Source organism: Scyliorhinus canicula, chromosome 6, assembly GCF_902713615.1.
Source record: "Scyliorhinus canicula chromosome 6, sScyCan1.1, whole genome shotgun sequence".
NCBI classification, from domain to species: Eukaryota; Metazoa; Chordata; class Chondrichthyes; order Carcharhiniformes; family Scyliorhinidae; genus Scyliorhinus; species Scyliorhinus canicula.
In genome coordinates, this window is record NC_052151.1 from 124,887,028 (window position 1) to 124,911,571 (window position 24,544).

Consider the following 24,544-nt stretch of genomic DNA (forward strand, 5'->3'; position numbering starts at 1 on the left):
AGTTTGAACCGAGGGGAAGGACGGAGGGGTTCTACAATTCATGGGCATTATTCATTATGCACTTTCAAGAACTGGATAACATCGAACATTAGTTGGGGTGGGTGGGGGGGTTGGGGGCTGTGTGTGTTAATGGTGACTATGGGTGATCCCTAATTCTTTTTATCATTTGTTTATGTAAACATGCGGGCTAATGTTTGGGGTTTGGTGGGAGGATGGGATCGTTGTTATTGATACATATTTGTTACTGATTATTGTTTATTGTTGGTGGGTGTAAATTTGGGAGAAAATGTGAAAAAGGGGAATAAAAAATATTTTTTTTTTTTAAAGTCCCAGGCAACAGATGACCAATGGGTGTTTCCAATTTGACTGTCTGCCCTCTACTGCAGCTACATTCATGCTGCGGTGTCCCTGGAGAGGGAGCACATTGCATCCGCTGGCACAGTCAAGGCTTTCCATGCCAGCTGGACTGCCTTATCGACCCTAGTCACATTTTAGTTTGATCTTTTAAGTTTAATTTGGGATTTGCTTTTGTTTAAAGCAGGATCTCCTTAAGGAGGCTGTCCCTTTCATTTGTCCCTCCGTTTGTTTGATTTAGTTTACTTGGTTAGTTGATTGTCACCAAACTTGATTCACAATAAACTAGAGTAATGCTCTGGGGTTCCAGATTCGAATCTCACCACGGTAGTTGGTTGAATTTGAATTCTGAAATACAGCTCCTGTGGCTGGCATGGCTCACCTGATTTATTTCAAGACTCCAAATTGCGCTCAACATGATCCTTTACTTCATTCCCCAGTTCTCATGGGTAGCGTGGATCATTTGAGTCTTCCATCCTGAATAGTCAGCCACCTGCGATGAGATCCCTGATAGCCTGGATTCCAGGACCTTCGGCAATGACCTTCCATACTGCTTAGGCCCTGGAGCTGTCTCTTGCAGCTTGAAGGTGGCAGGGAGAGGGTTGAGGGGGATAACTGTGACTGGCCTCATTGTCCCTCTGTGTCAGAGTCCTGTTGCCCTCATGGGACTAATCCACCAATTGTCAGAGTCCTCCACATTGCCCATGCAACCAGGCATGTCTCCACACCTTCGGACTTCACAGTCGCCCCCATGTGCTAACCCTGCGGATTTTCCCGCTCCCACCCACTTCCAATTGCCACTCCAGAAGGGAAATCCCTCCAAGGAACCATTGCTTAAATCCCAGCAAGGGCAACTGAAGATGCACAAGGCCCAGACCAAGCCCTAGACCCCTTGAGCACCGTGATAACGGAGGCCTGGAACGGCCTGAGAGCAGCAAACCATCCCCTGCCCCACCAACTGGCAGGACTCAATCCCCATCCCACTTCCACCCCCTCCACCACCACGTCCCCAAGAATGAGTTAGCAGTTCCCCCACGTCCTCTCTGGGCGCCCCTCTCCATTGGATTTCCTGGTGGGTAGTGATGACCTGCCTGCTTACCTCCAATATCTCCTTCAGAAGTGCAGTTGGCAGGTTTTTATAGAGCTGTTATAAACCGCACCGGATGACTAGCTCATAATTTTATAATTCATTAAAGTGAGGTTCCCAATGTTCCTTGGCGGGAACCTGGTTACGTCATGGGTGAGGGGTGTGGAAAATTGGGAAACTAGATCTCGCCAGCAAGAATCCCGTTTCCAAACTCTCGCAAGATTTTGGGCCTGCATCACCATTCACGCTGACAGCTAACATGGGCTCAACATTCCACGCTGCATTTCTATAGAATTTTCATGTGTGACTAACGTTGGAGGTGACATTTCTGATTGTGCCATCAAAATCTAGCAGTGATGGTGCCTTTCACTTGAGGAAAGCCTGCAGTTTGCAAGGAGTTATCTTTGGGCAGATTTTCTTGTAAATGTAAATATCCTGTTAACATTTCATAAACAATGTATACTCTAATAAAATCTTATGCTAATCATAGAATTTATAGTGCAAAAGGAGGCCATTTGACCCATCGAGTCTGCACTGGCCCTTGGTAAGAGCACTCCACCCAACCCCACACCGCCACCCCATCCCTGTAACCCCACCCAACCTTTTTGGACATGAATTGCAATTTTTCATTGCCAATCCACCTAACCTGCACATCTTTGGACCATGGGAGGAAACCGGAGCACCCGGAGGAAACCCACGCAGACACGGTGAGAATTTACAGACTCCACACAGACAGTGACCCAAGCCGGGAATCGAACCTGGGTGTATGTGGTCAGATGAGGTGGAAAGAAAGAAGAACCCAAATGTAAACTTCCGATATTTGTGTTCCCACTATCCATCAGAGCCAGGTTTGAGAAAGAAGTCATGGGTACAGTTACCACAGACTGTGTCCGTATTAGCATATATTTACACACACAAAACAAACTGTGACACCCTTGACTCCTTTTCTATACTTACAGGAAAAAAAACCAAGTGATGGAATGTACTGTTTAAGAGAAAGGATTTTCAGTCAAATGCTCGCTGACCAGAAATATGAAAGTCAACAGATTCACAATAAAGTGCGGAGCAATTCTTCAATACAAACGCTCATAATGATTATTCGCCAAAACTTAATTTCATTTCAAAGTGTCATTCATGATTAAAGTAGAATAAAAAATTGCATTAATATAGTACCTTTTACGATCACTGGATGTCTCATAGTGCTTTACAGCCAATTAAGTACTTTTTTTGAAGAGTGCAATCACCTACAGGAAACACAGTAACCAATGTGCACAAAGCAAACTCCCACAAGAAATGTGACAACAATCATGGGCGGAATTCTCTCAGTCCGGGGCCGGGCCAGAGAATCCCCGTGACCGGCGCAAATCGCACCACGCCTCCCTGACGCCGGCACGCCATTCGCCGCAGGGTGGAGAATCGCGGCATTGGCACGGCGTGGTTGGCACGGCACTGGTTGGGGGCCGCTCTACGCGGCCAGCCTGCCGATTCTCAGCCCGGGATGGGCCGAGCGGCCGTCGTAAAAACACCAAATCACGCCGGCGCTGTCCACACCTGCTCTGAGCCAGCGGGAACTTGCCGTGCAAGTGTCAGGGGGTGGCCTATGGGGGAGGGGGGGGGGGTCCGACCCCCGGGGAGGCCTCCGATGTGGCTTGGCCCGCGATTGGGGCCCAATAATCAGCAGGCATACCTCTCTGGGGGCCTCCTTTCCTCCACGCCGGCCCCTGGTGCCATGTTGCGTTGGGGCTGGCGCGTTGAAGGAAACCACTGTGAATGTGTGAGTTGGCGCTGGTGCCACTGCAAATGTGGGTGTTGGCGCCGGTGCCACTGCGCATGCGCAGATCCCTCGGCGCCCAGTTGACGCCGGGATCAGCAGCTGGAGCGGCATGAACCGCTCCAGTGGCGTCCTGGCTCCCTATAGGGGCCAGAATTGCTGATCCTGAGGCAGTGTTGACGGCGTCGAGAAACGCAACGGCGTTGCCAAAGGCGTCAACACTTAGCCACAGAGCACTTAGCCGCAGAATCCCATCCCATGTTTTTTGTGATGTTGATTGAGGGTAAACTACTGGCCACTGCGGGTAACGCCCCCAGTCTTGTTGGAAATAGTCTCATGGTTTCATCCACCAGAGCAGTGTGGTGAATTCATACTGTATTGTAATTCACACTGTATTGCATTGCATTGTATTATGTCCTTGTGGGCTCTGTATGTGAGCCGTTGCGCGGCTCTTCCCATAGGGGGAGATGAGGAGCTTGTACAGGGCTCCACCCTTGGCCCCTCCCACTAACGGAAGTATAACATGCTGCAGCTGTGAGCCTACCCTCAGTTCCTCTGGTCGCAGGCAGGCTCAGTTGTAAGACTATTAAAACCACAGTTTACTTCCAATCGTGTCTCTAGTGAATTGATGGTCACGTCAATTTAATAGTCTTAGAAAACTTGAAGAAAACTACTATGGAACCAGCCTTCAAACCTGACCGACCAGAACTCGACCCGCAGGCTGCAGAGGTGAAGGAAATCTTCCTACACTGGCTTTGATGTAGCAAGGCCTACCTGGCTGAATCAAGCACATCCGAGACTACAGAGGAGCAGAAACTCAGCCTACTGCACGCATGGGTGAGCCATCGTATCTCTAAGCAACTCAATTGTACCACCTCATATACGGAGGCACTGGCTATGCTCGACCGATTGTACGTCGGCCGATTAACGAGGTCTACACGCGGCACATTTTCACGACTCGCCGCCAGCGCCCAGCAGAGTCGCTGGAAGACTTCCTGCGCGACTTAAAAGCCCTTGCTCGGGACTGCAATTTTCAGGCTGTAACAGCCTCCCAACACATGGAACTCGCTGTCCGTGATGTATACGGTGCAGGGCTTAGGTCTAACTATGTGCGCCAGCGACTACTTGAAAAAGGGGCCCAGAACTTGGAGGACACTGTACAGTTAGCCACGACTATGGAGGTCGCGTTCCGCAGTCTGAACTCATTCCCCGCTGACCAAGCGACCCCATCTTGGGCCCCCGATCAGCGACTGCCCCGGGCCAGCGCCGCGCGGCCAACCACCCACTATGGAGCACCAGCGTGCCATTTTTGTGGTCAGCCCCAACACCCACGGCAGCACTGCCCGGCCCGCAATGCGACCTGCAGCAGCTGCGGTCGCAAAGGACACTATGCCCACGTCTGTCCGGCAAAATCGAAACTTTCTAACTCCCCCGCAGTCCAGAGCACTCGCCTCCCAAACTCGCAGACCCCATAATGCTGCGGCGTGTCTGCCGCCTCCGCCCGACACGTGCGACTCGTGGGGGCCACCATCTTGGCAATCCTCCCCCACGCGGCCGACCATGTGCGAGTCATGGGCGCCGCCATCTTGGACGCCATCTTCCTTGCCGCCCGCCACGTGCGATCCACGGGGGTGCCCATCTTGGACCCCATCTTCTTCATCACCCGCTACGTGCATTCAACGGGGGTCGCTATCTTGGCCATCAACCGAACCACAACTCGACGAATACGACCTCAGCGGACAGTCATCATGGGGCCACTCCAGCACTGCTGATCGAGCCACTGACTACCCGCAACTCAACGTGGTCACGCTGGACCAGTCGCGTCTGAAGCTCGATGATGTCCGTTAAAATCAATGGGTACAGGACACCGTGCCTCTTCGACTCCGGGAGCACCGAGAGCTTCGTACATCCTGACCTGGTAAGACACTGTTCGCTCCCTATCTTCCCCGCACGGCAAACTATCTCCCTCGCCTCGGGCTCGCACTCGGTCCACATACAAGGGCGCACCGTCACGACCCTAATGATTGAGGGTGCCAGCTACTCTAATTTCCAGCTGTACGTATTCCCTGACCTCTGCGTCCCACTCTTACTCGGGCTCGACTTTCAATGTAACTTCAAGAGCCTCACACTCAGCTTCGGCGGACCCCTACCTCCACTCACTATCTGCAGCCTAGCGACTCTGAAAATCAACCCCCCTCCACTCTTCGCTAATCTCACTGCTAACTGCAAACCTGTAGCCACTTGCAGCAGGCGGTACAGCCTGCAGGACAGGGTATATATTAGAGCCGAAGCCCAGCGGCTCCTACGTGAGGGAGTCATAGAGGCCAGTAACAGTCCCTGGAGAGCTCAGGTGGTGGTTGTCAAGACCGGGGAAAAGTTCCGGATGGTGGTTGATTACAGCCAAACCATTAACCGGTTCACTCACCTCGATGCGTACCCCCTTCCCAGAATTGCAGACATGGTCAATCAGATCGCCCAGTACCGCATATTCTCCATGGTGGATCTGAAGTCTGCTTATCACCAGCTCCCAATCCGCCCGGAGGACCACCACTACACGGCATTCGAGGCAGATGGCTGCCTCTTCCACTTCCTCCGGGTCCCCTTTGGCGTCACGAATGGGGTCTCGGTGTTCCAACGAACAATGGACCGAATGGTGGACCAGTACGGGCTGCGGGCCATGTTTCCACACTTGTACAATGTAACCATCTGCGGCCATGATCAGCAGGACCACGACGCCAACCTCCACCGATTTCTCCAAGCTGCCCAGAAACTGAATCTCACTTACAATACGGAGAAATGCGTTTTCCATACTACCAGACTAGCCATCCTCGGCTATGTTGTGGAAAACGGAGTCCTGGGCCCGGACCCGGACCCCTCTTACAACTCCCTCTCCCTCATTGTCCCAGGGCCCTCAAGAGGTGCCTGGGATTCTTCTCTTATTACGCCCAGTGGGTCCCCCAGTATGCGGACAAAGTCCGCCGACTATTTAAGACCACACTCTTTCCTCTGTCAGCTGAGGCCCGCCAGGCCTCCAACTGCATCAAGGAGGACATCGCCAAAGCCGCCATGCGGACGGTGGATGAATCCATCCCCTTTCAGGTAGAGAGCAACGCCTCAGAGGTCGCTCTCGCCGCCACTCTGAATCAGGCAGGGAGACCAGTCGCCTTCTTCTCCCGAACCCTCTCCACTTCGGAACTTCGACACTCCTCAGTCGAAAAGGAAGCTCAAGCCATTGTGGAAGCCGTACGGCACTGGAGGCACTACCTCGTAGGTAGGAGGTTCACCCTCATCACCGACCAAAGATCGGTTGCCTTCATGTTCGACAATTCGCAAAGGGGCAAAATTAAAAATGATAAAATCTTGCGGTGGAGGATCGAACTCTCCACCTATAATTACGATATCATATATCGACCGGGGAAGCTCAACGAGCCCCCAGATGCCCTGTCACGCGGCACGTGCGCCAGCGCGCAAGACGACCGCCTGAAGGCTATCCACAATGACCTCTGCCACCCGGGGGTCAGCTGGCTCGCCCACTACGTCAAAGCACAAAATCTGCCTTTCTCCACCGAGGAGGTAAAAGCCATCACCAGGGATTGCCCGATCTGCACGGAGTGCAAACCGCACTTCTATAGACCAGACAAGGCCCACCTGGTAAAGGCATCCCGGTCCTTTGAATGCCTGAGCATCGATTTCAAAGGGCCACTCTCCTCGACCAATCGAAACGTGTACTTTCTTAACGTCATCGACGAATTCTCCCGCTTCCCCTTTGCCATCCCGTGCCCCGATATGACCTCTCACACAATCATCAGAGCCCTGCACAGTGTCTTCACCCTGTTCAGCTTCCCCAGCTACGTTCACAGCGACAGGGGTTCGTCCTTCATGAGCAACGAGCTGCGTCAGTACCTGCTCGACAAGGGCATGGCCTCGAGCAGGACTACCAGCTACAACCCCAGGGGGAACGGGCAGGTGGAGATGGAGAACGTGACGGTCTGGAAGACCGTCCTACTGACCCTCCGGTCCAGGAATCTCCCGACCTCCCATTGGCAGGAGGTCCTCCCCGACGCGCTCCATGCAATTCGGTCCCTCTTATGCACCGCCACCAACCAGACCCCTCACGAACGACTATTTGCTTTCTCTAGGGGCACTACCACGGGGGCTTCGCTCCCATCCTGGTTGAGGACAGTGGGCCCGGTTCTCCTCTGGAAGCACGTCCGGGCACACAAAACAGACCCGCTAGTAGGGAGAGTGCTACTGCTTCATTCGAACCCTCAATACGCCTTTATTGAATTCCCTGACGCCTGCCAGGACACCGTTTCCCTCCGGGACCTAGCGCCTGCAGGATCCACCACCACCACCGAGGTACCCCTCACACTACACCCCACCCAACCCCCCACACCCTGCGCCTATAGGTTCCCTGCCCACGCTCGGCGCCCCCACGCCTATAGGTTTCCTGCGCCCCCCGTCGCCCCGGTCAGGAAGAAGCTCGGGCCGAAACACCCCTGGAGTACACCCTCATACCCACAACGATCGTGACCACCCAGCCACCCGAAGAGGCTGCAACCCCGGTGCTCCGCCGATCCCAAAGGATGACTCGGCCACCAGACCGGTTCAACTTGTAGACCCGTCACCCCCGCCGGACTTGATTTTTTTTTTACAGGGGGTGAATGTGGTGAATTCATACTGTATTGTAATTCACACTGTATTGCATTGCATTGTATTATGTCCTTGTGGGCTCTGTATGTGAGCCGTTGTGCGGTTCTGCTCATAGGGGGAGATGAGGAGCTTGTACAGGGATCCACCCTTGGTTCCGCCCATGGCCCCTCCCACTACCGGAAGTATAACATGCTGCAGCCGTGAGCCTGCCCTCAGTTCCTCTGGTCGCAGGCAGGTTCAGTTGTAAGACTATTAAAACCACAGCTTACTTCCAATCGTGTCTCTAGTGAATTGATGGTCACATCAAGCAGGCAGAGAGAGCCTCAGCCTAACCTCATCGGAAAGATGGCACCTCCCACAGTACTGTACCGCAGTCTGAACTTTTGTGCTCAAGCCTGCAGTGGGACTTGCTCTTGGAACCTAGTGATTCAAAGGCGAGAGTGTTAATAATTGAGAAAGTAACTAACCAAAATAAATCAATAAATAGTTAATTTGTGCAAAGAGTAAATTGGGTGGAAATCTCAGGTAAAGTGAAAAATAAGCAAATGCAGTAAATATGATCTCTAACAACATGAATTTGGGACATGAGCTGAATGTATCAGCGGGGAGATTGAAAGGAGGGCGAGACAAAGAGGAGATGAGGTGAATTCGAAGGGGAGAGGGAACCCTCCCGAATAAATGGGAGCTAGAATAAGGGGCATGCTGGAGAGTGAATGGGAGAAAGTAAGTACAATAATTAAGGCTGAAAATGGGGGAGGCAAGAGCTGAGAAATGCGTGGTGAGGAGACTGATCTGTAGGAAGGTGACTGAGGGTCTCGCAGTGAAGTGCCGGTGACCTCTCCCTCCCGGAGATGGTGATTTACCGTCTTGCCGTCAGGCTGAAGCCGGCAGGGCGGTTCCGGGGGCGGGGGGCCAGGTGAGGAGCCCGGTAGAAATCTCCCCCCCCCCCCCCCCCAAGTCGCCGTGTACCCGGGAGGGATCGGGCGACAATATTTCAAACATGGCCGCGGAGCAGCTCTCTTCCCCAAGCTCAGCCTAGCCAAGGGAGACAGGCTTCAAACATATTCCCTCCTTCCCGCTGCCAGCCTCTGGGAACTACCCGGGAATTCAGCAGGAAGATTAAAGCCCACCTCTCAGCTCAGGTACAGCGTGAAGTCGGCGGCAGTGACAATGGGGCTCCGAGTTCTGCAGTGAGGGGGATTGGGGGTCTGGCACTGCCCAAACTCCCTGTTTGATGGAACAAGGGCAGTGACCATTCAAAGCAGCCGCGCTGCTTCACTCTGCCTGCTCACTTTCTGTACAAGTTGCTGCGGGTTCGATGCGGGCTGTTCTATCTCTCTCTCTTTCGTTGCAAAGTAACAGCCGCTACCTTGTGCTCTTTTTGATGTTTTCCTCCTCCCCTAAAAATCTCTAAACCCACACTTCACAAAAGTGGCCCATCCTGGTTTTCGTCTAATGAACTGAGGTGAACGCTTAGCATTTTACAGTTGGGCAAAGTAGATCGAATACTGTTCGGTAATTTGTAATGGGGGGGGGGGGGGGGGAATTGATATTGATACAAAATAACTGGAAAATTAATATGTCTATGTTGATTTCAGTTCGCATCACAGGGCCAATCAATGTTCTCTTGTGCTCGGCCTGGAGTATTGTGTTTGAAGTGGTATTGTGGAGTACTTTTTCCAAGCTCATTCCGGCTATATGCTGGGATTTGGGTGCCTAAACATCTGAGTTGTTCAACGGGAGCTGTGGAATGCGATGCTCGTGCTTTATTCGTTTTCTGTAAGATGCGAATAGATGTCCTCATTGAGCTCATTGGTTGACAAGAGAATGCAGCCAGAAATAATACACAACTGTATCTATTCAAAGTAATGAATTAGATGAAAATGTTAGTTAAACATGGTTTACTCTTCTGGCTACAGTAGAACTGTATTAACTACTCTACATACTAATACTTAGTCCTGGGATCCACATTCAGTGTAAATATTTGAGTGCGGAGTGAGAGTATTGACTATTTCAGGGGAAATGCATTTTAGCCCTGTTTTGAAATCTTTATACTGTGTTTAGGACTATACCTTTGCATATGTACAGCAGCAGTGACAGAAGAAATTTTCAAAAAGTGAAAATTGAGAAGCATCAACTTTGTTATACAAACAATGTGTTTGAGATGATCAACCATATTCCTTCCTTCCTGTGCTTGTAAAGGAGTTGATATCTAGACTCCACTTTTAAATTGGGCATGTCTGTGATGTCAGTCTTGTTGGTATTCCATTGCATGAACTCCCTCTGGGTTAGGTTTGTTAGCTGTAACAGTATTCTGGTGGTGTGAACTGTGTATTGGCATCTTTGTTCTGTGCCTGTGGTATTTGATTTCAGAGATGTGCATGAGTGCATATGCTTCAGGCAAGGAAAGTGATGCACATTCACATGATATGATCCCATTTCTGTCTTTACTGTTACAAAGTGGATTACATTTACTCCATTTGTAGCTGACTGTTGAATGTCCACATACTGAACTTGGATTGAACCTTGACTGTTTTTGTGTGTATGTGTTCATGAATCACTTTCTAAAATTTCCTGTTTAATAGAAAGATCGTAGTAACTCCTAGAATAAACTGTTGCCACTGATGTTGAATTTCAGGGATTTGTTTACTTTTTACAGAAGACCTGCAGTTAAACTCCTGCTTGTGAACGATGAGCCATTCACGCTTGTGAAAGAACATGTAATTCAGGCATTGTTGAAAGCCTTGGTTTATATAGTGGATGCTAGATGTATTTACAAAGCAGTTGATGGGTATAGATTAAGTCATAAAAGTAGTGATTGAGTGGTTTATGCTTGTTAGCTGATTCTTTTCAACCTTATTATTGGATTATAATTCATTGAGAAACCAATCAAATTGCATCAGCAATAATGGAGCTTGATAAAGATGCAAGACATTTTTTTTTGGTTCTTAGGATGTGGCAAATGTTGGCAAAATGACACTTATTGCCCATCCCCAGTTGCCACTCCTGACCTTTTCACAGAGGTAAAATCATTTTTTTTTTTAAATTTAGAGTACCCAGTTCATTTTTTTCCAATTAAGGGGCAATTGAATGTGGCCAATCCACCTACCCTGCACATCTTTGGGTTGTGGGGGCGAAACCCACGCAAACACGGGGAGAATGTGCAAACTCCACATGGACAGTGACCCAGGGCCAGGATCCGAACCTGGGACCTCGGTGCCGTGAGGCTGTAGTGCTAGCCACTGTGCTACCGCGCTGCCCTACAGAGCTAAAATCATTGAGGCAGCTACATATAAATATAGTTGGGCCAAAGAAGCTTTCTTGAACAAATATACATATACAATTGTATATTGGGACTGTGAGTGTTGTCCCACAGCTATCTACTTTTTTTCTGTTGGGTATAACTCCACCCTTGAGCTATTTACTTTTTTTCTGTTGGGTATAACTCTATCCTTTGATCACCATTGATCTCTGCAAGACCAAAGTCCTCTACCGTCCCACCCCCGGACAAGCACCTACATTTCTTGCTATTGATGGGGAGACTTTAGAAGTCATTGAACATTTCCTATGTTTGTAAGGGTAGTATTGATCTCTTGCCAGTTAGCTGGCCAGGATTCCTCAGTGGGACTAAGTTGAACTCACAGGCAGATGGTACTCCAGGCAAGGGGCCTGAACTCCTCTGGTAGGGAGTCCATCTACCACTGGTACCTAGGAGTCTAGAACATTTGTCCTAGTTGATCCTGGTGGAAAATGCTGCAGTAGTGTTTTGGCACTTGCACATCCTTCAGCTGGCTCATGCAGAGCCAATCCTGATGACCTCTTCTCCAAGAGACATAGAAAAGGCTCCGCGCAAATAGAATATAACTGTCTGGACATGTAGCAGCCTTGACACACTCCTCTCCAAAAACGAAGGGGCGCTGTTAGCTTTAATCAGACACTCTGCGGCAGTATACAGAAGTCAGATCCAGGTGAAAATGCATCCTGAACCCAAAAGTCCCAAATAAAGTCTTTGTTATCCACTCTCTCCAATGCCTTCTTCTGATTGAAAGTTAGGAAGGTGCTTGACAGACCAACCCTCTGGGAATGCTGGTTAAGGACCAGATGAATATTGTTGTAAATATTCTGAAATGAATGTATTGATGTGCTTTGCTCTCATCAACATGTTTAGGAGTATGAGCTGGTGTTTGTGATTGATCTGTTAATGCTAATACCAACAACAACTTGCGTTTATGTCACACTTTTAACTAAAATATCACAAGGAACTTCACAGGAATGCTTTTAGAAAAGAATTTGACAGCAAGCTGTATAAGGAGATAATAGGGTAGATAACCGAAAGTTGGACAAACTGGTCCGTTTTCAAGAAGGTCTTTTCGGTGGAGAGAACGGTAGGTTGAGAGTAAAAACTTATCACCGGGCAGCTGATGGCCACCAACGGTGGAGTGAAGAGAATCAGATGTGCAAAAAAACAGGACTTGAGGTACACACAGTTCAAGAAGGTTTGTAAGGCTGAATAATGTTCAAATGTTAGAGAAATTTGGTGGGGGGGGGAAGGTTACAAAAAGATTTGAACACAAAGATGAGAAGTTTGAATTCATGGCATTGCCAGAGTGGGAGCCAGCAAGCAGAGGAGTGATGTGCGAATGGGACATGGTGTAAGATAGGGGCAGGGTTTTGCATGAGCTCAAGTTTACAGAAAGTGGAAGATGGGAGGCCGGCAAGGAGAACATTGGAACAGTAGCATTCAGAAGTAACATAGTTTGAACGTTTCACCAGCAGTTAAGCTGATGGAGAGAAGGGTGGAAATAGTCATTCCTGGTGATGGAGAGTATATGGGGTCAGAAACTTGTTTCATGGTCAAATAGGAGGGCAAGCTTTGGAGCAGTATGGTCAATCTAGAGACAATGGCCAGTGAGAGCATACATGATGTGTTTTCTGAATGTGTCGGCGAGTTGAAGCATGTAAATACAAAATTGGGGCCAAGAATAAATTGACTGGGGAATAGTACAGGTGCAGGAAGAAAAGCCATTGCAGGTGATTCTCTAAGACTGGCTGAAAAGGAGTGGAACCAGATGAGGGCAGTTCCACCCAGCTGGACAATAGAGAAGAGACATTGAAGGAGGATGTTGTAGTTAACCATGCCAAAGGCTGAAGAGGCAATGTTTACTTGTGAGAAAAGAGAATCCATCACAACATTGGGTAACATGGAGCCAGGAGGGGAAGTTGAATGGTTAGCAGTTTTGTGGGAATAGTGTATCCCAGGCAAGACGATAATAATACTAATCTTTATTAGTGTCACAAGTAGGCTTGCATTAACACTGCAATGACGTTACTGTGAAAATCCCCAAGTCGCTACACTAATTGTTATAATAATCTTTAGTCATGTCACAAGTAGGCTTCCATTAACACTGCAATGAAGTTACTGTGAAAAGCCCCTAGTCGCCACATTCTGGCATCTGTTCAGGTACACAGAGGGAGAATTCAGAATGTCCAATTCATTGAACAGCACGTCTTTCGGAAATTATGGGAGGAAACTGAAGCACCGGAGGAAAGCCATGCAGACTCCACACAGTGACCCAAGCCGGGAATCAAACCAGAGACCCTGGCTCTGTGAAGCAACAGTGCTAATACAGCGCCTGTTTGGGTACACTGTGAGAGAATTCAGAATGTCCAATTCACTTAAGCATGTCTTTCAGGATTGGTGGGAGGAAGCTTGCGCACCCCGAGGAAACCATGCAGACACGGGGAGAATGTGCAGACTCCGCACAGACTGTGACCCAAACCGGGAATCGAATCTGTGTCCATGGCCCAAGTTTAGAGAAGGCACGAGGGGAGACATAAGAAATGGAAGAAAGATGCAAGTTCAGGATTAAGGCGGAATGGTAGTTAAGAGGAAGTTTGGCTTGGCAGAGTTGGGGAGGGAGGGATGTGGCAGGTGCATCAGCATAATTTATGTTCTTAACCTTGGTGAAAAGAAGACCACACACTCTTTGTAACTTTTGGAAGTTGAAGGTGGATGAAGGGTACAAGATGATTTGTCATCGAGAAGAGAAGCCTAATGTTATCTCTGCATTTTAGGTTGATTCTGGAATAATAAGCAGTTTTTACAGGTAAGCGAACAGGACTCATTAGGGTCCTTTGTAGTTGAGCTTGACCTGGAATTGAATAATTAAATCAATTTGCATCTCTTGACCCTAAGGGAGAGGAGGAGCCTGACAAAAACATATTTCAGGCATGAGTGGGTGGCTGACAATGCCAGCATTTGTTGCCCATTCCGAATTGCGTTTGAGAAGGTGGTGATGGAGTCACCTTCCTGAACAGCTGTATTCCCATGTTGTGGGGTTAGGTACGTTTGGGCGCGGCCGTTTTGGCGCCAGCCGTTTTGACGCCGGCTGTTTTGGCGCCGGACATTCAGTATTGCTCCCAGCCTCTTTTCTCAGATTTATGTAATTATGGTAAAAAAAACACGGAGGAGTTACTCCTACGGTTTATGCGCTTTTGCCCAACAAGCACCGCACCACATATGCGAGAATGTTCGCATTATTGAAAGAAATCGAACGCAACTTGAAACCCAGTTCAATCGTCTGTGATTATGAACAAGCTGGGCACAGTGCTATGAAAGACATATTCCTTGATGTTCAAATAAAAGGATGTTTTTTTCATTTAGCTCAAAATATGCAAAAACATCTAGCTAGTATGGGGTTCCGTAGTTTCTATAACACTGATCCAGATTTTGCGTTAAAAGCTAAAATGATTATTGCCATTGCCTTTGTACCTTTGAACAAAATCGATGAATATCTGGATGCTTTAGCGACCCAACTGCCGCAAGAACTTCAAGATTTACTCAACTGGTTTGATATGTTGGTCGTCTGAACAGACGAGGAAATGGTAGACGAACACCTTTATTTCGCCCTGAGATTTGGAACCTTTATCAGAGGACATTAAACGGGGAAGACCGCACAAACAATAATGCGGAGGCAGCCCACCGTCGATTGAAATACGAACTTGGCATGCATCATCCCACCATATGGAAACTAATTGATGGGTTGCGTAAAGTACAGAAAGGTAGAGATGCAGATTTTGAAAGGTTATGAACCGCCACAAAAACGAAAAAAGTATAGAGATGCAGATAAAAGAATACATGAAACTGTTCTTAAATTTGAAAACATGGATGCTATCGAGTACTTGAGGAGCCTTGCTCATAATTACCAAATGAACTAAACTAAATGAACTAATTTAAGGTTTTTAACTAAATGAACTAATTTAACGTTTTTAATTTACAATAAAGTTAGTTTAAAAACTTTTTAAAGCTCATCTTTTAATTTACAGTTTTAAGCTTGCTTTTAAGTCCTTCCTTCGAATGATACTGAATCTTGCAACAATTTACTTGCAACAATTTACTAGCCACAAAAACTAAAAAAAATTCTGTCGTCTGCGCCCAAACGGCCGCGCCAAATATGCTGCGCCCAATTGTCCCATGGCGCCCAAACGGCTGCGCCAAAACGGCCGCGCCCAATTGTCCCATACCGCATGTTGTGTCAGTACATCCACTGTGCCATTCAGAAGGGCATTCCATGCCACAGCAAGGAAATAATGAGACAGTGAGTGAGCTTAATACCTTGAAAGTGGAGGTGATGGTGTGGTTGAGTGACCTGTACGACTTCCTGTGACTAGAGAAGATAAAGTACTAGTTAAGGGGCTCTTCAAGGGGATTTGAGGAAAGGTGGGGGATGTTTGTGCCCGTGTTTGAGGAGCTGTTTGTCGCGGGCTGTGGGTGGGGGGGGGGGGGGGGGGGGGGGGGGGGGGGTGATAAAGAGGAAAAGTCTGTACAGACTGTATAGTTGATTGTTGGGAAGCATGTTTCCCGGGGTGTTTGTTCACTGTAACCTGTTTTGATACATGTTTGTAATAAAATATATATTTTTTTAAAGTGGAGGTGATGATGTGGTTGAGCAGATAACACCCAAAATTGCTACCTTTGGATACAATCAACACGTATGCAAGCTCTAACAGTCAGTTTGATTCCACAATATTATACGGTATTTCAACCTAAATGAGCCATGCTAGCAAAATATTCAATGTGTTGCCCCATGCTGGATGTGATGAGAACATTTCTAATCAATTAGTTATGCCATCCATGCACGAGGAGAACAGGCAGCATTAACAGCATAAATTCATTTGTGGATGTTTAGAACTTAATGGATGATTCAGTCCTATTATCTCTAAATTGGAATAAAATTTGATCATTTTGGTTTCCAATGTGATTTACTGTTTATCTAATCATGTCTTTGAAATATATATAAACATGGACTTCTTTATTTAAATCTGATAATGATCTATCTCAGATTGCATCGTAAATCTCAGTTCTGATATTTTCCTGACTTTGAAAGTTCTGTAATTTGACAAGATGTACATTGTAAGTTCTGATTGCAAACTTTTCATTTTCTTTTACATTTGGGTGAAGGTCTGGTCTTGTTGAGGACACCAAGACCACTAGCATGTCTGTAAAGGGTGTTGTGTTATATAATACAGAGCAATGTTCCAGAGTCCACAATTGGTGCATGTCTGATAGTGGGAGTATAATTTTAGCTGGTTGGGTGGGAATTCCATGGGATCAGATTAGATTCTGAGTTTACAGTCTGGAGCTGACCTATCTCACCAATCCAGAAACTGATAGAATTGGATGCAGTGTTGATTTTACATCTTACCCATCAACTTGATGTAAGTAATATTGGGTGGGGTGTAAAATCAGTGTTCCACCTGACCCTGTGGGTTCACTGCCCGATAAGATAGGCTACAATATCCTGCTATGTGTTAGTCATTGGCTCCATAGGATTCAAGTAGTTTTTATTTTTAATATATACTTATTCAATGATAGCTAATGCAAATATGAGGGGACTAAATTCCTACCTAGCATTGGTGCTTTCTGTTTGGGTCAACTACGTATCTTCCTTTTTTGGTAATCCTTGATAATACACAACGGTATATGAAATTTACAATACAGAAAAAGTCCACTCATACCAATTGGACCACACTACTTTCTCCTTCGATTCCTTTTTATCTTAATCAGCAGCATTCAGGTGTATTTGATAACATCCAGCTTTTCCTCACTACCACCTCTTTCTACTCCACTGGATGGAGTAGGTAGTAATGATTTTCCATAGGATCAAACCTCTGGCACAAAATTCATGTGTGGCAACCTCTTGAATAATGGCCATCCACATGTGATATTTCTAATCAAATATCCCCATGAATATTAATTGAGTGAAAGCCATTTATGCATGTTTATTAAGTCTCTTTGATGCCAATACAGTGCCTGCAAGAGTTTGTGTGACAAAACCTTGTCGTTTTGTCCAACTTCACAATTATCCATGTGGAAAGAAAACATGAAGATGTGTCCTTTATCAATTATTTAATGCATATGCGTACTGTGGAATGTCTGACGTGACAGGTATTTCCTGTAATGGCTTGGAAGTATTTGGTAGTATGTAATTGGGGAGATAGTGGTATTACCACTAGATTGATTAATCCAGAGACCCAGAGTCATGTTCTGGAGACCCGGATTCAAATCCCGCCATGGTAGATGGTGAAATTTGAATTCAATAAACATCTGGAGTTAGAAGTGTAAAGGTAATCACGAAACCATTGCCAATTGTTGTAAAAATCCATCTGGTTCACCAATGTCCTTTTAGGGGAGGGAATCTGTCGTCCTTGCCTGACGTCATCCACAGCAATGTGGTTGATTCTTAAATGTTCTCAGGGGTAATAAATATAATATATATCAATAAATGCTGGCCCAGCTGGCGGCGCTCACATCCCATGAATGAATAAAAAATAAATGTTGACCCTCTGTTAATGTCCTGCTCCAGATGCTATCCTGTCTTGTGAAATGGAAGCTGTGAAGACAAGTCTGAGCTTTAGTGTACTGATCTCCAAATGTAAGGTCTCCGTTGTTCCCTTCAATTTGTCTTTAGCTGAATCTCCCGAAAGGAATTTTCATCCTTGTCACTTGTGTGGTGCAATTTAAAGGCAGACAAAGGTATTGTGGGGAAGGAAAACTCAATAATGATACACAGATCAACAAAACCTATTACTGCATAGAGAAAAATAACTGCAAACACAAAAAAACTGCAATCTTTTATAAGAGGTATCCTTGAACAAACTGGCTCCCAGAACATTATTATGCTATTTAATATAAGTAAAATGCACATAACATCTCACCAAAAATCATGAGTTGGTTTTATATATATAATAATTGCAGTGAATCCTATCTGGAATTGTATGTGTATCCTCCTGGCAGTAAGGCTGTATGCTGCTGGGAAAATCTACCCATATATTTCTGCAGTCATAACATGCAAGTTTCAGAATGATAAGAAATCTGATAGCCTCCCTTTGGAAAAAAATGGAGTTACATTGGCTACACGTTAGCACCATGCAATTTCTGTTGAAACACAAAAAAAAACAATTTCGAAGAAGAAATAGGTTTTTATTCCATAGCAGAATTAATTCCCTAGACTGTCACATCTCTTGCCCTGTCTGTGGGTTGGTGGCGTGAAAGGCTCACGATTCTGCCTTTTATTGTTCTGCTCCTTGGAATGGGTCAAGTTGTATGTGGGTGGGTGTCTGCAACTGCTGTCTGCTCAACCTGCCCACATGCAAAATAGCGACCTTGTGCTTGTAATTAAATATACTTTGCGACTGAATAGATAATTTTAAGGAGTAAAAAATTACATACAATTAAATGTAATTTGTATCTAGAATGCTGTTGCTGGGATTTCATTATTCATTCCTGCCAGCTATAAAAGTATAGATCAGGAAATTGACAAAAGGGGGAATGCTACTAAATCAGAAAATTGCAAGCTTGGTTTTTATTAAAACAAGTATATTTCCATTATTGATAGAGGAATAACCTAAGCATGTTAAAACATTTCTTCAAATGATATTTGAGGTGCTGTCCACTTAAATGTGTCAAAGCAGCATTTGTTGAAACTGTTATTAAAAATATCATGTCATGATATTGAACATTAGGATGAGAACCTCATACAAAAGTTCCCATACTGGCCTCCCCGAACAGGTGCCAGAATGTGACGACTAGGGGCTTTTCACAGTAACTTCATTGAAGCCTACTGGTGACAATAAGCGATTATCATATTATTATTATATGGCAATATTTAGTCAAAGCCCATTACGACCATTTGGCCCATCTAGTCCATGCCAGCTCTCTGAAGAGCAATCCAATTATCCTATTTACCAACTCCCTCCCCGCCTACACTATCCTTGTAACTCTGAAAGTTTATTTCCCAATGAGCACCCATCCAATTTCCATCTGAAATCAGTAATCACCTCCACTTACACCACTCTTGTAGGCAGTGAGTTTCAGGTCACTACCACACGCCTAAAGAAAACCCGATTCCTTGTGTTCTCCATGAATTTTTGTGCAAAGCCTTAAATCTGTGTCCCCATGTCCTTGCATCATCAGTTAATAGGAACAGCTTTTCCTTGTGTACCTTTTCTATACATGTCTTAATCTTGTACATCTCTATCAAATATTTCTTCAATTTCCGTTGCTCCAGTGAGAACAATCCAAGCTTTTAAATATGTACAATCATAACAGTACTAAGAGATACAAGAGTGCCATTACATAGATCTTTAAGGCAAGATTGCTTGTTGAAAGATAATTAAGAGAAAATAGGATTCTGGGCTTTATGCAGAGGACCATTGACTATAAAAAGGAAACGAGCGCCATGAGACGTTAACCAAGTAACCGCTATGGAACTCTGCAGTTTGGAGCTCTTGATCATTTGGTCCATGAGAAGGTTCATCGGTATGAAACCAGGAATAAGAGGTTCTAGTGATGGGGGGAAAAAGCTCAAAACATTTTTACATTTTTCACTGGTACAGCAGGTACCAAGAAAACCTTTTAGAATTCTGAAAGGTTTGGAGAGGGGAAAATAATGGAAGCGTGATTGGTAAATTGCAAGCAAGTGTGCACAGACTGAGGATTGTATGACATAGGTAGGGTGATTTGTTTTGCAGTGTGTTACAAACTTCTTTTCAATCAATATGTTGTTGTTCTAACAATGAAAGATGCGCTTTTAATACTAATGCCGTGTAATGAAACAGAACAAGTGAGGGAAGATTTGGGAACGCAATGCAGACAAATTCATTATAGGAATAAAGGTACAAGACAAGGACAAGGGCAAACCATAATGAAACTAAAAGAGAACCAGACCCAGATTGAATGCAAGGAAGCATAAATAAATTTGTAAGTCACCAGTGGCAAATATTTGGAAAGGAGATGGAAAGGATACAATTCAAATCAAGTGTATTCAAGCAAATGAAAACAATCATATAAAAAGAATCTAGTTCCATTTATTGAGGAGGGAGAAGAGACCAAGTCTTTGACTGGTGAGAAGAATTTTTCATCCTTGAGCAGATAAAAAAGAAAGTCGGGGACAAGTTTACATTAAAAATTCAATAAATGGCGCCCATGTTTTATTGATTATGTCGATGGCAAGCTCTGCTTATGGGAAATTCCATTATAAAAATGTCAATGTTTTCATGTAATACTTGTGTCTTTTGGTGACATTATGATGAGGCTTCACACCTTTGTATTAGATAATACTTGTCGCACACAGGCCTTCTATTTTACAAATGAGGCTAATTTGAGTCTACGTGTAATTCCTTTCTTTAGCCACTGAGTGGTGCCTATGAACAATTTTCTGAAATCTTTGTTCCACCTTGGACAACATGGCTGGTGTTTGTTGGAGCAGGCATCTTACATCATTCCCGTTTAGGTAAACATTTTGCTGCACAACTTCAGCTCGGTATTTTAAGTCGCTGGAGCAGCAGTGTGGTGAAGCAAGGATAATGGGGCATCTGGGACAGTGGTGAACAGTAATACAAAACCGTATCTCTCCAACCAATAAGATTTAAGGCGTGAGGAACAGACAGAGAAATTATTCGGGAGGGAAAAAAAGAGGAATAAGGAGCGAAAGAAAGATTGGATTGTGAGAGATACAAAAGAAAAGTGAGAATTTAAATTTAGAACTTGAAGTTGTTAGGACATTGTCAATTCATCAATTGTTGAAGGTGGCAGGCCTGGTTGAACAAGTGGTTAAAGGGCACATAGGATTCTGGGATTTAAAAGTAGAGGCATGGAGTACCAAATCAAGGAAGCTATGACAAAAAAAAATTTATAAAACACTGGTTTGGCTTCAAGTGGAGCTCTGGGTGCAATTCTGGGCACCCATTTCAGGAAGCATTTGAAGGCTTTTGGAGTGAGTGCAAAAAAGATTTAAGGGAATGGTTCCAGGGATGAGGTGGGCTTCAGTTGCAGGGATCGATTGAATAAATTGGCGTTATTCTGTTTAGAAAAGAGAAATTTGACAGGAGACTGGTGCCCCAATTCATGAGCAGTCCAGTCAGAGTAAATAGAGAGCGACTGTGTTCCCTTTGACAGAGGGGCTGAGAAACAAAGGGCACAGATTTAATATGATTGTCAAAAGAAGCAAAGCGACATGAGGATAAACATTTTTAACACAGCAACTTGTTGGAATGTGGAGTGTGCTATAGGCAAATTTAATTATGGGTTTGAAAAGTGAGTTGGATAAGCACCTAAAGAAGGGGATTAGGTGAGTTCCTGTTGCAGATATTGTCCAGGTCTTGCTACATTTGTATGTGCACTGGTTCAGTGTTGGAAGAATTATGGATGGTGCTGAACATTGTGCAATCATCAGCGAACATCTCCACATCTGACCATATGTTGGAAGGTACAACTATTCCCTCAACACTGCATACTCTCACTGTCTCCCAGGCTCAAAAAGAAGCAATCACTCCAGGAAGCGTGGAAAACGTGCACGCCTGCAGGTGAGAGTGAAACAACGCGGCCCCAAAGCCCCTCTTCCAAGCTTACTCCTAGCTAATGTCCAATCTCAAGAAAACAAGCAAGACAATCTTAAAGCCAGACTCCCTTTTCAAAGAGAACTAAGGGACTGCTGTGTGCTCTGTTTCATGGAGACATGGCTCACTCCTGCTTCACCGGACTGTGCCCTACAACCAGAGGGCTTCTCAATCCACCGAATGGACCGTACGGCAGCCTCAGGCAAGGCAAGGGGAGGTAGGGTCTGCTTCCTGATCAACACCTCCTGGTGCCCAGTTGTACCAGCACTGGCAAGTTTCTGCTCCCTGGACCTAGAGTACCTGATGCTAAAATGTCGCCCATACTACCTTCCGCGGGAGTTCAGCTGCGTTATCCTGACGGCAGTTTACATCCCACCCCATGCGAATGTGAAATTCGCACTGGATGAAATAATCCCCACCACAAATAGCATTGAAACGAAACATCCCGAGGCCTTGTTCATTGTAGCTGGGGACTTCAATCAGGCTAAGCTCAAGAGCATACTACCAAGTTACCACCAACACGTCACCTGTGCCACCAGAGGCCCACCCACACTTTGGCAAATCTGACCACAGCTCCTGCTCCTGGCTTATAAGCAAAAACTGAAGCGGGAGAATCCGTCAAAGAAAGTTGTGCGTTGTTGGTCTGAGGAATCGGATGATCTCCTACGGGAATGCTTAGAGTCAATGGACTGGTCAGTATTTAAAAACTTTGCGACCAGCCTGAATGAGTATGCCACGACAGTAACTGAATTCATTAGCAAGTGTGTAAAAGACTGTGTGCCAAACAAGCAAATCCACGTGTTTCCCAACCGGAAACCCTGGATGAACAGGAATATCCATTGCTTGCTGAAGTCCAGGTCTGAGGCGTTCAAGTCAGGTGACCCTGACCTATACAAGAAAGTCAGATATGATCTAAATAAATCCATCAAAGATGACAAAAGACAGTACCGGACCAACTCAACTCCCAGGCTAGCCACACGGATCCCCGCCGTCTATGGCAAGGTCTGCAAGACATAACAGGCTACAAGATGAAGGCATGTAAAATCAACGGCTCCAATGCACCCCTCCCTGATGAGCTCAACGCATTCTATGCCCTCTTTGAGCAAGAGGTCAGCGAGGTGAGACCTCCGCCCCAGAAGCTGCGGATGAACTTGTATCTGAGATCACTATTGCAGACGTCAGAGCAGCCTTCTCGAAGGTCAACCCTCGGAAAGCTACTGGCCCGGATGGGGTACTGGGACGAGCACTCAGGTTGTGCATGGATCAGCTGGCAGAGGTATTCGCAGACATCTTCAATCTCTCTTTACAACAATCTGAGGTCCCTATCTGCTTCAAGAAGATGACCATCATCCCTGTACCAAAAAAAAGTCAAGCAGCGTGCCTTAATGACTATCGTCCAGTGGCTTTGACATCCATCATCATCAAGTGCTTTGAAAGGTTAGTCATGACACAAATCAACTCCAGCCTCCTGGATTGCCTTGATCCACTACAGTTCGTCTACCGCTGGAACAGGTCCACAGCAGACGCCATCTCCATGGCCCTGCAGTCTACCCTGGAACACCTAGATAACAATGACATCTATGTCAGACTCCTATTTATCGACTACAGCTCAGCCTTCAACACCATAATTCCTACAAAACTCATCGCCAAACTCCGTGGCCTTGGCCTCAGCTCCTCCCTCTGCGACTGGATCTTGAACTTTCTAACCCACAAGCCACAATCAGTAAAGATAGGCAACAACATCTCCTCCACGATAATCTTCAACACCGGTGCCCCACAAGGCTGTGTCCTCAGCCCCTACTATACTCCTTATACACCTATAACTGTGTGGCCAAATTCCTCCAACTCGATTTTCAAATTTGCTGATGACACCACCGTAGTGGGTCGGATTTCAAACAATGATGAGACAGAGTACAGGACTGAGATAGAGAATCTGATGAACTGGAGCGAAGACAATAATCTCTCTCAATGTCAACAAAACGAAGGAGATTGTCATCGACTTCAGGAAGTGTAGTGGAGAACATGCCCCGTCTACATCAATGGGAATGAAGTAGAAAGGATCGAGAGCTTCAAGGTTTTAGGTGTGCAGATCACCAACAGCCTGCCTGGTCCCCCCCCCCCCCCCCCCCCCCCCCCATGCCGACACTATAGTTAAGAAAGCCCACCAATGACTCTACTTTCTAAGAAGACTAAGGAAATTTGTCATGTCAGCTACAGCCCTCACCAACTTCTACAGATGCACAATAGAAAGCATTCTTTCTGGTTGTATCACAGCTTGGTGTGGAGCCTGCTCTGCCCAAGACCGCAGGAAACTACAAAAGGTCGTGAATGTAGCCCAGTCCATCACGCAAGCCAGCCTCCCATCCATTGACTCTATCTATAATTCCCACTGCCTCAGAAAGGCAGCATAATTAAGGACTCCACGCACCCCGGACATACTCTCTTCCACCCTCTTCCATCAGGAAAAGGGTACCAAGTTTGAGGTCACGTCCCTACTGCCATCAGACCTTTGAATGGACCTACCTCGTATTTATTTGATCTTTTCTCTACACCTTGCTATAACTGTAACATTATATTCTGCAGTCTCTCCTTCCTTCCCTATGTACGGTGTGCATTGTTTGTACAGCATGCAAGAAACAATGGGCGAAATTCTCCGCACCCGCGGAAAGTCGGCAAACCGTCGTAAAAATCGGGACCGTTTTACGACGGTCGCAAAGGTTTCATTTCCCGACGGATTCACTTCCTGGAAATGGGCTAGTAGCGCGGCCGCGTCAATTACG

The 24,544-nt window shown here is 46.2% G+C and overlaps 1 protein-coding gene across 1 annotated transcript in view; it reads left to right on the top strand.

The window, feature by feature from the left end:
* The first annotated feature begins 8,517 nt into the window (after nucleotides 1–8,517).
* dtnba (dystrobrevin, beta a) overlaps nucleotides 8,518–24,544 on the top strand; it is a 705,977-nt gene continuing 689,950 nt past the window's right edge. The window contains exon 1 of the mRNA XM_038800081.1: nucleotides 8,518–8,588. The gene's annotated coding sequence lies outside the window, so the exon portion shown is untranslated. The remainder of the gene's footprint in view (nucleotides 8,589–24,544) is intronic.